Below are 15,000 nucleotides of genomic sequence, written 5' to 3'. Positions count from 1 at the left end.
CAGCTTCTACACCTGGAGGGGTTTAGAGACAGCAAGAGATTTTTTTCCTTCACAGCTGCGGATGCATAAAATAAATGAATAAACGAGTCTGCTGCTAAAGAAAATGAATAACTGAAGACGTGCCTAGTAATGAAGAAATTAATATCACAGAAAAAAAAAAATCACTATAAAAAATGGACAAGATGATGTGTTTATATTAATAATCTTCCCTCAAACTTATTCGCCTGTTGGAAAATGTTAAGGGATAGGAGGGTTAATTTTCGGCTAGTATTTCCTCCCTCTCTTCTCCTTGCTCTGTCGAAGGTCATTTATAAAGCGGATGGAATTTAACCGATCATCGGAATCGGCATCATCACCATCATCATTATCATCATCATCATCATCATCTCCCTTTCTCAAGTCCTCTTTTCCATATTCCTCCCATTCATGTATTCTTGCCCATGTCTGTGTGTCTCTCTCCCTTCCATTCTTTTCTTTTCCTCTTCCTCTCTCCTTCCCTCCCGCTCGCTCTTCCTTTCCCCTTATCTCTCCCTTTCTCTCTCTCTCTCTCTCTGCATAGATATCCACTCTTCCTCTCTCCTTCATTCCCTCCCTCCCTCCCTCTCTCCCTGCCTCGCCTCCCATCTTATCTATCCCTCTTGATATAAATCTTCTCTCCCCTCCCCCTCCATGGCCATCTTATATAAATGTCTCTCTCTCTTTCTTTCCATCCCCCATTTTCCATCCTCCTCCTCCTCCTCTCTTTCTCTCGAATTTTCTCCCTATCTTTCCTTTCTTTCACTCTCCTCTCTTTCTCTCTCCTTCCTTTCTTTCACTTTTCTCTCCTATCTTCCCTCCATTCCTACACAGATTCTCTCCCAGTTTTTTCTCCCTTCTTTCACCCCCTTTTCTAGATTTCCCTCCTGCTTCCTACCTACCTTACCTACCTCTACCAACCTACCTACCTACCTACCTTTCTGCCCTACCTAACTGTGACTACAGAGAAACATAAAACACTACAAATTAACTAGTCTGTGTGTGTGTGTGTGTGTGTGTGTGTGTGTGTGTGTGTGTGTGTGTGTGTGTGTGTGTGTTTTCCAGTATCATCCTTCGCATTACTTTCTCGAATGTTTCCTTTTTTTTTTGTCTGTTTTATTATATTATTTTACAGCACACCAGAAATGGACACTGTATTCTAAGTTGGGTCAAACTAATGATTTATGATAAGGTGAGGACGATATTTTCCAGTATCATCCTTCGCATTACTTTCTCGAATGTTTCCTTTTTTTTTTGTCTGTTTTATTATATTATTTTACAGCACACCAGAAATGGACACTGTATTCTAAGTTGGGTCAAACTAATGATTTATGATAAGGTGAGGACGATACTTTCTGTCCTCCTGTCGCCAACTCTATCCTCCCTCTTCTCTTTTCTCCCTCTCATTCTCTCTCCCTCTCTCCATTCCCCCCCTCTCTATCTCTCTCCTCCAATCTCCCTCTCCTGTGCGACCTTAATTTCTCCTCCCTGGCCACCGTCGCAACAACTCTCTCTCCCTCTCTCTCTCTCTCTCTCCCCTCCTTCCCTTCTTTCTTGGCGATTCTTTCTCTCTCTCTTTCCTCCATTCCTTCCTCCTTGGCAATTCTCTCTCTCTCTCTCTCTCTCTCTCTCTCTCTCTCATCTATCAGACAGAGGTCACACTAGTTGTATTATAAATTTCGCTGGCTATGAAAATTTTGAGCCGACTCCATTTTTTTCTTTTTCCATTTTTTGGGGAAAAGAAAATTTGTACAGATTTTCAGCATTTTTCTTTTCTTTTTCCACACAAAATTATTTCCTCTTTTTCCTCTTTTCTCTCTTCCTTTGTTCACCTTCCCTCGCATTTTCATCATCATCTCTCTCTCTCTCTCTCTCTCTCTCTCTCTCTCTCTAATAATGAATCTCTCTCTCTATCTATCTATCTATATGCATGTTTGTCTACTTTTACCAATCAATTTTATATCTGTCTATCTGTCTATCTATCTATCTGTCTATCTATTTATCCAGCTTCTCACCCTCCCTTTCCCCCTCTCTCTCCTCCCTTCCCCTCACACTCCCCCTCCTCTCTCCCTCCCCCCATAGCTTCCCTAGGCAGTTACAGCTCCATATATTGCGCACAAGAGGGAAATACATTGTCATAAATCCACCCCCACCCCCACCCATCCCCACCCTACCCACCCCCCAATCCCACCCCCACCTCCCACACCCCCACATAAAAATAAGTAAAATCGGAAAAAGGGCAAAAAAAATATCGATAAAGATGAGTCAGAAATAATGATGAAATAAAAATATAAGTCCAAAATAAATTCCCTCTTGAAGCCAACAATATATATAAAAAAATACATCTGAAGCCAAAATCATTAATATACCTTCATCATCTTGGGAATTTTATTAGAAGAGAAATAAGAAAAATTTTTAGCCAGGTATAAAGTCGCTATTAACCCTTTCACTACGATGACTCGTTGTGTGTGTGTGTCTTCTCTATACCAAAAAAAAAAAAAAGATATCTGGATGGCAAAAATATTATGGAAAATTAATAATGGGAATGAAGAAGTTAAAAAAAGGGACTGATAAAAATAAATAAATAAATAAATAAGTAAAAATAAAGCAGATACATTTCTTGAAAAGGAACAAAAAGCTTCGTTACACCGTTCCCTAAGTACCGGTAATTTATTCCGCTTTATTTTTTTCACCTTCACCTTGCCCTGTATGTTATCTATATCGCTTTGCTAATGACACAGTTTGTATAAGAAGCAGGTTGATGGATGTTAAGGTATAAGAAGCAGGTCCAAGATGGGCCAAAAACGTTTCATTCTCACAATAAGTATAGATTTGATATATGGATAGTATATATATCTTTGGACTATAATTAAATAATCTATCTATCTATCTATAGCCCGACGCCCTAATCCCGCAAAGGGTGGCCGCAGACAAAACGCCTCCAAGTCGCTCTGTCACCCACCATTTGACTACCCTCCCCCCAACTCACCCCCCCCTCCCTCATATGAAAAGGAATTTACAAGACACTGCGCATGAAAAGCGTCCTGGTTTTACGCACACACACACACACACACACACACACACACACACACATACATACTACACACATACATACATACATACATTCAGACATTCGTGCATATGAACATACATACATATACTGTATATATATATACACATACATACATACATAAACTCATTCATACACAAACACACACACACACACACACACACACACACACACACACACACACACACACACAGCAAGGTATAACATAATAAGAACCACACACACACACACACACACACACACACACACACACACACACAGCAATGTACAATATAACATAATAAGAACCACACACACACACACACACACACACACACACACACACACACACACAGCAAGGTATAACATAATAAGAACCTCACACACACACACACACACACACACACACACACACACACACACACACACAATTATGTATTATTTCCAGCTGACCTGTTCATGATTTTTTTTCTTTTTTCTTTTTCCTTTTCGGGTCACGAGCCGAACAATACATTTTCGGATAATGTATTGGAATTTTATGCCTCCAGTTCGCTTTAATTAGAGAGAGAGAGAGAGAGAGAGAGAGAATGGTTCGCACAAACATCTACTCTCTCTCTCTCTCTCTCTCTCTCTCTCTCTCTCACTAACGAAGCTCCAGCCGCCTGCTAGTCAACTTATAAACAAGGAAAGTTGCGTTTACACTATAAATTTTCTCACAGGCCTAACTTCCTGATTTGCTCCTCTCTCTCTCTCTCTCTCTCTCTCTCTCTCTCTCTCTCTCTCACAGCATTATTTCAACCCAATCCTTACAAAAATCACACGCCCACTCTCTCTCTCTCTCTCTCTCTCTCACAGCATTATTTCAACCCAATCCTTACAAAAATCACACGCCCACTCTCTCTCTCTCTCTCTCTCTCTCTCTCTCTCTCTCTCACACACACACACACACACACACACACACACACACACACACACACACCTATCCCCCACACGAAGGTTTTCCCCAGTTAAATCTTTCTCAGACTACATCACATTAAGAACGGGAACAGGGGAAAAATTCGTCTTAAAAGAGCGTATTAATTTTGTTATAGTGAGACACTCGAGCTGCCAAACGCTTCTTCCTGTGTGGATCTATCTTGCTGGAAAATTGCCTTCGTGCGATAGATAGAGGTGGGGATGTGTAGATAGAGCTTTCAAGGTGTTGGAATGGAGTGTAAATGATGATGATGATGATGATGATGATAGTAGTAGTAGTAGTAACAGTACCGTAGTAGTAGTAGTAGTAGTGATGGTGGTGGTGGCAGTTGTAGTAGTAGTAGCAATGATGATGATGATGATGATGATTGATAATAATAATAATAATAAAAATACTACTACTACTACTACTACTAGCAATATTAGTAACAGTATTCATATATAAACAGTGATAGTAGTAGTTAGCAGTAGTAGTAGTAGTAGTATAGGACTACATAATAGATAGATAGATAAATAGATAGATAGAGAGACAGATAGAAGCAGGAAGTCAAATGATGAGAAGGTGTTGTGTTTGCGAGAAGCGAGCAGCGCTAAACATGCTTACACGGAGGAAAGCTGACGACAGCGGCCAGTAAGGAGATGATGCAGTTAGCTGTCAGCAGTCCTCTCGTGAGAAAGGTCTGGTTGCCATGAGGAACATACGTGACACATCCTTACTACACCAGATTTTAGGAGAGTTTAGAAGGAGACAAGCGACCCTAGAGAGAGGTCGAGACGGAGATTAGCCTTAGAACAGGAAGAGAGAGAGAGATAGCGAGACAGGGAGGTAGCTACCCAGGACTTATACTATTATACCTGTTTAATATTTCCAAGACAAATAAAAATAGTCCCATACTATTCTTTACCTCTCCCGTCACTACATGACATCTGGTGGGGAAACTACTACAAGATATAAAAGCCGCTCGACCACAAGTCTAAAATATACTTCTCTACAAGTAACTACAAAGTCTTTATGACATTTGGTAGCAGCGAACGTATACGAACCTCGTCTACGAATCAACATTAAATTCCTACAAAATATCAAGATTGAAAAGAACCAACAATATCTGCTCTTGACAGTATTCTCTCCATCATGCCCCCTCCGTCTCCCAGATCATTACGCTGATGCAGAGGTCAAGAGATCACTCGACGCCTTGCAAGTAGCTTAACGACAAACCAGCAAATCTGCGGATATCGTCTCCGAATTAAAAGCAAATTTCTACAAAAGCAACCGAGACTACAAGGTTAGCTTCAGTTCTACAAAGTCTACAGCCATCTACAATCAACTACAGCCATCTACAATCAACTACAATTAACAACTCTACGTCGTCTGTATAATCTTCTACACGCACCTACAAGTAGCGGCAGTCTTCATCCCACAACGAGTAAATCACTAGAGAAAGGACCGAGAAAACTTCCACATAGAATAAAGGGAACAAACAAACGAAGAGTGAGACACGACTCACAACTCATCTTCACTCAAGTTACTCATCGCTACTCATTCACTCACCACAGCTACCAGTGTGGGAAGCCGACGTCACCATGTGCTGAGATGACATCACAACGCGAGTCTGCCATGCCAAGCAACGTGTGACTGACACCAGGCACTTCTCACCCACTACTCATTACTCATTATTAACATAGCTCCTACTCATATTCACTTATTTTCACAGTTAAGTTGGAAATTCGACGTTCTATGTTGAGGTTTGCCTGGGACAGCCGTTAACCACTACAAATACCAGGCCATGGAGTTTCCTGAGTAATATCGTCCATCAACACACTACTAGAATTATCAAGAGATCTTCAATCAAACCTGTATTTTCTTCCGAGATCGACTTTTGTATCGACACACCTCTACAATCTGTATCAAGTGGGTAAAATTATACTTGCTCATTTCTTCTCAGTGCTAAAATTAGCTATATTCAACTTATTTAATCATCTAGTTTGCTAGGACATAAATAAACAAGAGGCGTATTTCATAACATCATATCTTAATGACAGGAATATTTTCGCCACCACCCACGTTAATACCAGATGACACACAAATTGCCACAACATCAGACTCACAATTAAGAGACAGCCCACCCATTGTACAACCCACACCACACGTTATAGATAAGGAAACAAATACGGGAGTTTCGGATGATGAGTGGGAAACCCCTTCAGACGTTGAGAGTATCGACTTTGCGGCTGCCTTGAATACGTATGCCAATATACTTAACAGGGTTCACCGGTCCGGTCATACATATTCTACCATTCCCTCACATAACGATAAACTCGTACAAGTTGAATTAACAGGGCAATCATTAAATATGAATCAAGAACCAAATACTGCTGATCTAAAAACCACACCTCACGTTTTTGTGTATCACGAGGATAAGACTGCCCCAAAATTCTCTGGCACAGACAAGGATCGCATTGATGTCATTTCATTAATCAGTCAGTGCGAACAAATGTTCATCAAGCGCCACATACTAGATGAACAAGAGAAAATTGCTATTTTTTCATCTTGCATAAGCCAGGAAAGATGTCCAGCAAGCAATTTATTGCGCTCCGATAAGCTACATCGTGCTAGGACATATGATGAATTTAAAACTGCATTTCTGAAGAAATTTTCTGGAGGTATGAACTTCTTGCAAGGTATAATTCCAGAATTACATAAAATTGTAGATCTTGTAAGGGAGCACACTACAAACCATGTGCTCAGTGAAATAACTGCTGATGTCTCCACAATCAAGAGAACCCTATTAGCTACTCTGGAGAATTCTAAGTGGATAACAGATGATGGAAAGATGTCCCCAGACCTCGTCGTGGACATCATTGGTTATGTAGCTGCCTTGTGTAAATTACCTGATAGAACCCTTAAGATCGCCAAAACAATCGCGTACATCCCTGGAATGTGCTTACTAGACTTAATGAACGAGGTAGAGATGCAGTGCAGTAAAGCAGGTGTGGTCGACACACATGCACATTCTGGTAGAATCAGGGTACCTGAGACAGTATCAGCTGTGAAAACATCAACACCGACCCCAAACAGAGAACAAAATCGATCGCGACCTGAAATGAGGCAGCCCAAACAAACAAAGACGCCTAGACCTCGTTCCCACACGCCTTCCTACAGGCAGTTTCATAAGTTTTCGCGCAGCCCGAGCAGGTCTCGCGCCATAAACAACACTTTTTATGGGAAATCACCTCGTAGGTCACAGTCAAGGGATAGGTCCATTCTGTGTCATTACTGTGCAAAACCAGGACACACAAGGTATGAATGCTTTATCAAGGCAAAAGAGGATAATCAAAAGACACAAGGATTTGGTCCTTACTGTAGGCATCATAGATACCAAGGGCACTGGACTAGTGATTGCAAAACAGTAGAAAAAATTGTGTCTATGTTCAAATCGGGAAGACCAAGTCATGACAAAAACGAACAAATGTAAAGAAGAACAAGGTTAAACTTCACATAGGAGGCATGTTGGGAAATGAGTGTATCTTGATACCAGCTGTATGTGAGGATCAAAACGTTTCCTTATTTTTAGATACAGGCTCTCCAGTGAACTTAATAACACATGAAGAACTAAATAGAATTCTTAAAAATAAAAAAGAAAGTAACTTTTCTGGATGAAGCTGATTTAGAATTAAACACAGTAGATGGTCAAGAGATTACAGTAAAAGGTATGATAAGATTAAATCTCAGTTTCACAGAAACTACAAGACCATTCTCTGCATTGTTCTATATCGTTGAAAACTTAGCAATTAAAGCTCATATGTTACTGGGCTTAAGATCCATGAGAACTGAGAACATAACTATACTCCCACAAATGAATGGAATAGACTTTGATAATGAATTTATAGAGGAAATACTTTCAGAGCCCTCACCGATTGGTAGAAGAGAGCCAAAAAGAATTGGTAATATTAAAGGCTTTAACAAACATACACAAACAGATGAGTGTATAGATCCACTTACACCAGCAACCCCATCCTCCAGAATTAGTGACCCAGCTAACAGTACTGATTTATCAATTTTTCCAGCCCATCTCACTAATGATTTGGTTATACCACCTAATTCATACATGAAGGTTACCATAAAGAGCAAATTACGGAATAGTACTGTTCTTGTCTTAGAAGAATTATGTAAAGTAAAAGGATTGTCAGTAGAAAACGCATTATGTCATACGAACGACGAAGGACTAACTCAGATATTCATTATTAATCACATGAATGGGGAAGTTCAGTTGAAGAAGGGAACTTGCATAGTTAATATTGAAAAATGTTTCGCTCCTGTGAAGGAAATAAATATTGGTGGAGTAACAAGTGAGATCAAATCTACGGATAGAGAAAGAATAAAAGAGAATTTAATTCACTCAGGTGAATTTGACGAAGAAAATGATTTGTTAACCATGCTGGAAACACACAGGGACACCGTAGCATTGCCCGGAGAACAATTAGGGTGTACTAACTTGATTAATCACATGATTAATGTGCACCCAGAAACACCACCAATTTTCGTACCAGCTTATCGCATACCACACTCCCAACGTACACTTGCAAATCAGTATGTCGATGAAATGTTAAAGCTTGGAATTATTGAGCCTTCAGTTTCTCCGTGGAGGCAGCTCCCCTTTTCTTTGTGCCCAAGAGAAATGGAGAAATGCGTGCGGTAGTAGATTACCAGTAAACTAAATAATCACACAATCCCTGACAGATTTCCCATGCCATTGCTAAGTGATGTTCTACAGAATATTGGTCCTGAGAATAATATATTCTCGACCATCGATCTCCTAAACGGATACTATCAGATTCCGGTATCTCAGGAGTCACGTAAATACACTGCCTTTTCAACAAACAGAGGCCATTATCAATATACAAGAATGCCAATGGGACTGAGGACAGCCCCCGGTACGTTCCAGCGTCTTATGAATTACGTATTGTCCGGAATTTTAGGACAAGGAATATTTGTTTATCTTGACGATATTATTATCGCAACGAAGAATATTAAGGATCATCTCAGGAAATTAGACTTACTCTTACAAAAGCTTAGTGATGCTGGATTAAAAATTAAACTTTCTAAATGCAAATTTTGCTTTAAGGAAATAAATTTCTTAGGCCACAAATTAAGTTCTGATGGTATTCACACCACTGATGACAAAATACAGGCAGTGAGAGATTTTCCTGAACCCACTACGACTGACGAAGTTAGACAATTTTTAGGTCTGGCTGGGTACTATAGGTCCTTCGTACCACAGTTCTCTCATATAGCCTTCCCTCTATTCCAACTACTCAAAAAAGATGCTGTATTCCAATGGGAAGAAGAACAAAAAAGGGCATTTAACAATCTAAAAATTAAACTAACAAATGCACCTTGTTTAGCATATCCGAATTACACGAAATCATTTCTTATTTGTACAGACGCATCAGTTAAAGGATTAGGGGCTGTACTGATGCAGGAAGATAAAAGAGGAAGGAATCAACCAATTGCATTTGCCAGCAGACAGACAAGAGGTGCAGAGAAAAATTATAGCACTACAGACTTAGAGGCACTTGCAGTGATTTTTGCATTACAAAAGTTTCGAGATTTGGTATATGGTTACGAAATCCACTTATTCACCGACCATAAACCACTGGTGGGTATGTTTAAAGAAAAACTCCTTTCTGGGAGGAGAGCAAGATGGAAATGTACAGTTGAAAACTACAGTGTACAAATACATTATATACAAGGTAAAATGAATATAGTAGCTGACGCATTATCTAGGAACCCGAACACAATTCAGGTCGCGGCGTTAGATCTCAAAGGAAATATCCCAAACCACGAGGATATCGCAAAGGCACAAAGACTTGACCCAGTATGGTCAAAAGTAATATACAAGTTAGAAAGTGGAGATGACATACAATTTCCCAAACTGCATGTCCCACTTGAACAATTCACAATGGTCAATAATACATTATACAAAATTAACTCTAAACAACCAAAACGCCAAAGAAATACTAACCAGTTGGTAGTACCTAATGACATGATACCCCAAGTATTACGAATGATACACGACAGCCCACATGCAGGACACCCTGGAAAGGATAAGACATTCAACCAAGCCCAGCTATTATATTACTGGCCTTCATTACGAAGAGATATACACAATCATATAGACAGATGCGAATCATGTGCGAAACACAAAGGATACCCAATCACACCTGCACCGATGGGTAATTACCCAGTACCACATCAACCATGGGACGTTGTCGCTGTTGATTTACTCAAGATGCCATTATCATACAATAATAACCTATACTTATTCGTAGCAACGGATCATTTTTCCCGTTATGTCATTTTAGCTCCAATTAAAGATAAGACAGCAGAGACAGTAGCAAAGGCAATAACAGATAATGTAATATGTCGCTTTACTACCCCAAAGGTATTAATAAGTGATAATGGAGGAGAATTTAATTCTGAGATCTTACAAGAAATATGTAAACAATACAACATTAAAAAGGTTAACGTTTTGGCCTATCACCCAGCATCGAATGGGTTGGTAGAGAGACAAAATAAAAGGTATTAGATGTGCTACGACACATTCTCAGTGAAAATTATGCAAGCTGGGATGATTGGATTCCCAGAGTAGAGGCCTCCATTAATGGGTCTATAAATAAATCCATTGGTGACACACCACATTTCATTATATATGGCACAGATAAAAAATTACCATATGAGCTCCTAGAAGGTGACAGCATGCCTATATACAATTACGATGATTACTCTAAACTCCGTTTACGTGAATTCCAGGACATTCACAAAAGAGTGCAAAAACAATTAACGATGTCCAAGGAAGAAATGACGGAGGCATTTAACAGGAAGGCAAAAGATTCACCTATCAGCTTAGGAGACATTGTTTACGGAGTCATTCATACGAGAGACAATAAATTATCCCCTAAATTTGAGGGCCCATACAGAGTAATTAACATAAAGGCAAACAAAGTTTTAATTAAGTCACTTTCAAGTGGCGAGGAAAAACAAGTTCATATTGACCATTTAAAACGAGTTTCAAGGGAATTATCACATAATTATTCAGCCTCGGATACAACCGAACAGGTGAGCGTACCTCAAGAAACCAAGCAAGAACACAACAATGATTACAAAAAGAAATTAAGGTCATATACCAAACAATCGAACATAGGTGCAACTAATCCAATGAAATCTACAGTACATCATTTACGAGAATTAAATATCGATTTAAACTCCTTCTATAAATGAAATAACAGCCAACCGTAACGCACATCATCACTATCATCAACCACAGCTTTATAGGAAATTAATAGATTTTTTTTTTCGGTAGGTTACGATGAAGGGACTTATGCTATGGATTCTCCTATACATGGTAAGAGTATATGCGCACCTAGACCCCAAGCATATAGTACGACAAGGATGCCTCATAGCTCCAACGGCCACGACTACAATCGTCAAGGACGTCATGAGTACTGAAATAAGTCTAGATTACTTGTATGACTTACCTACTTATATAGAAAGACTTGCGACGCCGATGCGAACTCTGGACTTCAAGATAGGGAATTATGTTTCACAATCACATATCACCAAGGAAGTGGATGAAATGGTGAAGTTAGCGAAATGGAAACTAGAACAGGCGAAGTCAACTATGCTCGTCATGATCCAAGATCTCCCATCTTATGGAACAGAGGTGCTGAGCGACAGGAACAACATCACACGTACTCGCCAAAAGCGCGGTTTGTTCGATCTGGGCGGCGCAATTCTTGGGAACATCTTTGGATTGGCTACAGAGGATGACCTTAAAGAAATAAACAAAAAATTTAATAAGATAGCTCAGGTACTAACATACCAAGATAAATTCATCACAGGACAGAACTCGGCAATGAAAACAATTGTGAAAAATCTGAAACAAGCAGAAAACGTAGCTCTCGAGAGTATAGATAAAATAAATGACTTGGAGGGCAACGTTACTCTTTTCCAGCACTTCTCCATCATCACAGAACATATTGACACGATTCTACTACAATTAGAGAACACTAGAGATCATTTCAGGGCACTTATGCAAGGAATTTCGAATGCTGGTGATGGCAAGATCACAAATGACTTACTCCCAGTTCATGAGCTACGTCAGATAGTTAGTCAAGGCATACATAAACATAAATTGAAGCCATTGTTCCGCAGTAGGGAATTTATGCAATATTACCCGTACTTGGAAGCAACACTAACACCAACATCAGTGATAGTTCATGTACCATTCATCACAGAAGACCTGTTCACAGTATACCAAATACACCCCTTCCCCTATAGAAACAACAACACTTTAGTCATCATCAACATCAACACAGACACCGAACTCATCATGGTCTCCAAGAGACGAGACACTGTCACTTTCGCAAGTGAGTCAACGATTGAGCGAAGTGCCGCACATCCTTACATGCTGTTCATCTTTGTCCTGCGTACATTTTCACGTTTCAGCCTACTGATACGGTCCCTTGTGAAATGGCTATCATCAGCAATAACAATATTCATCATCATTGCAACTTCACTTTTGCTCCAGATAAACTTGTACACCATCAACGCATTGGACACTCGCAGTTTTTATTTCCTCATAAAACATCAGTTTACATAGTCTGTCCAGATATACCACCATCTCATACATCAGCCTCAGGATTATACATAGCACCAGACTACTGTGCGGTATTTACACCATCCATGTCTACTTTTTCCACCATCAATCACTACGCCATTATCAACCATACACACAAACATTTCCACCCACTGCCTAATATGAACTTAAACATGAGCACAAGTATTAAGCTGACTTCACCTAAGTTTGAAACTATGCAGCTAATCAATGAAACAATGAAGCCCTGGGAAGATTTGAGTTTGAGTATGTTCAACCCATATTATGTGTATAGCCAAGCACCTTCTGTCTTTATAATTATCTGCATTGTAGTTGCAGTATTGCTGTTGGCCATGCACAGAATGCATGCAAGAATTGCTAATTTGGAGTCATTGTTTAGTGGGGGGAGAGTTAACATCACAGTTAACCACCCTGAATGAAGTGTATATATTTTGTATATAGTATTAATTATATATAAAAAAATAAAATAAAATAATAATAATAATAATAATAATAATAACACAAAGAAGAATGACCCATATATGACAAACCAGTACCATTATCTTTGAATGAAATATTAATAACTCTTACAATAATCTTAATTTTAAACTATTTTTATTCTTGCATGTATGCATTTCACTATAATAACCCAAGTACATACTGTATTACAGTTAAATAATTTACTTTAATGCATTTATTCCAATATGTATTCAACTTATTTAAAATGTAATATTACTGAATAATCACTATTTACTATGAATAATATATGTATACAATATTCATACAATTATGTTACTTTACAATATTATGTATTTCACTTAATTAGCTTATAAGTTCATTATAATGTGTATGTAGTATGTATTAATATATTATAACTATTAAATGTCGATGGTACGCCATTTTCGCGCGGCCGAGCAAATATAGGACTACATAATAGATAGATAGATAAATAGATAGATAGAGAGACAGATAGAAGCAGGAAGTCAAATGATGAGAAGGTGTTGTGTTTGCGAGAAGCGAGCAGCGCTAAACATGCTTACACGGAGGAAAGCTGACGACAGCGGCCAGTAAGGAGATGATGCAGTTAGCTGTCAGCAGTCCTCTCGTGAGAAAGGTCTGGTTGCCATGAGGAACATACGTGACACATCCTTACTACACCAGATTTTAGGAAAGAGAGTTTAGAAGGAGACAAGCGACCCTAGAGAGAGGTCGAGACGGAGATTAGCCTTAGAACAGGAAGAGAGAGAGAGATAGCGAGACAGGGAGGTAGCTACCCAGGACTTATACTATTATACCTGTTTAATATTTCCAAGACAAATAAAAATAGTCCCATACTATTCTTTACCTCTCCCGTCACTACATGACATCTGGTGGGGAAACTACTACAAGATATAAAAGCCGCTCGACCACAAGTCTAAAATATACTTCTCTACAAGTAACTACAAAGTCTTTATGACAGTAGTAGTAGTAGTAGTAGTAGTAGTAGTAGTAGTAGTAGCAGTAGTAGTAGTAGTAGTAGCAGTAGTAGTAGTAGTAGTAGTAGTAGTAGTAGCAGTAGTAGTAGTAGTAGTAGTAGCAGTAGTAGTAGTAGTAGTAGTAGTAGCAGTAGCAGCAGCAGCAGCAGTAGTAGTAGTAGTAGTACCAAAAAGACCAAGACAAAAATTCCAAAAATCCTGCAACGATTGTCAGGTCTTGTTATTCATGTGACATTTTAACATCTCAGAGAAAAAGAAAAAAAAAAGAAAATTTTGTGTTGGAGAGCATCAAGGCGTTCTGATGGGGAGCATTTGAACCTGGCGTGAAATTGAAACCGGGTTCTGTCACACACACACACACACACACACACACACACACACACACACACACACACACACAAGTATTGTATGTAGGCTACACTCACAAATGCGCACATACACAAGGCATACATACATACATACATAACACACACACATACACACACACACACACACAAACACACACACACTTTCATACTTTATTACGACACAGTTACTGTAATAAGAAGACCTCTCTCTCTCTCTCTCTCTCTCTCTCTCATTCTGTGTGTGTGTGTGTGTGTGTGTGTGTGTGTGTGTGTGTGTGTGTGTGTGTGTGTGTGTGTGTGTGTGTGTGTGTGTGAGGCAAAGTGCAAGTAAACGACGTGTGAAAGTTATGAAGTTATGAATGTGTTTGTGCTGCTCTCTCTCTCTCTCTCTCTGCTTATCTATCAGCCAATCTATCACTACATCTGTGTTCCTTCACCCAACACACCATCTATCCATCCACAAGTCTATCAGTTTACCTATCTAT

This window comes from Coenobita brevimanus, chromosome 116 (assembly GCF_032717465.1).
Source record: "Coenobita brevimanus isolate Jiangsu-jjx chromosome 116, ASM3271746v2, whole genome shotgun sequence".
NCBI classification, from domain to species: Eukaryota; Metazoa; Arthropoda; class Malacostraca; order Decapoda; family Coenobitidae; genus Coenobita; species Coenobita brevimanus.
The sequence above is the reverse complement of the archived record's forward strand: the minus strand, read 5'-3'. Positions refer to the sequence as shown.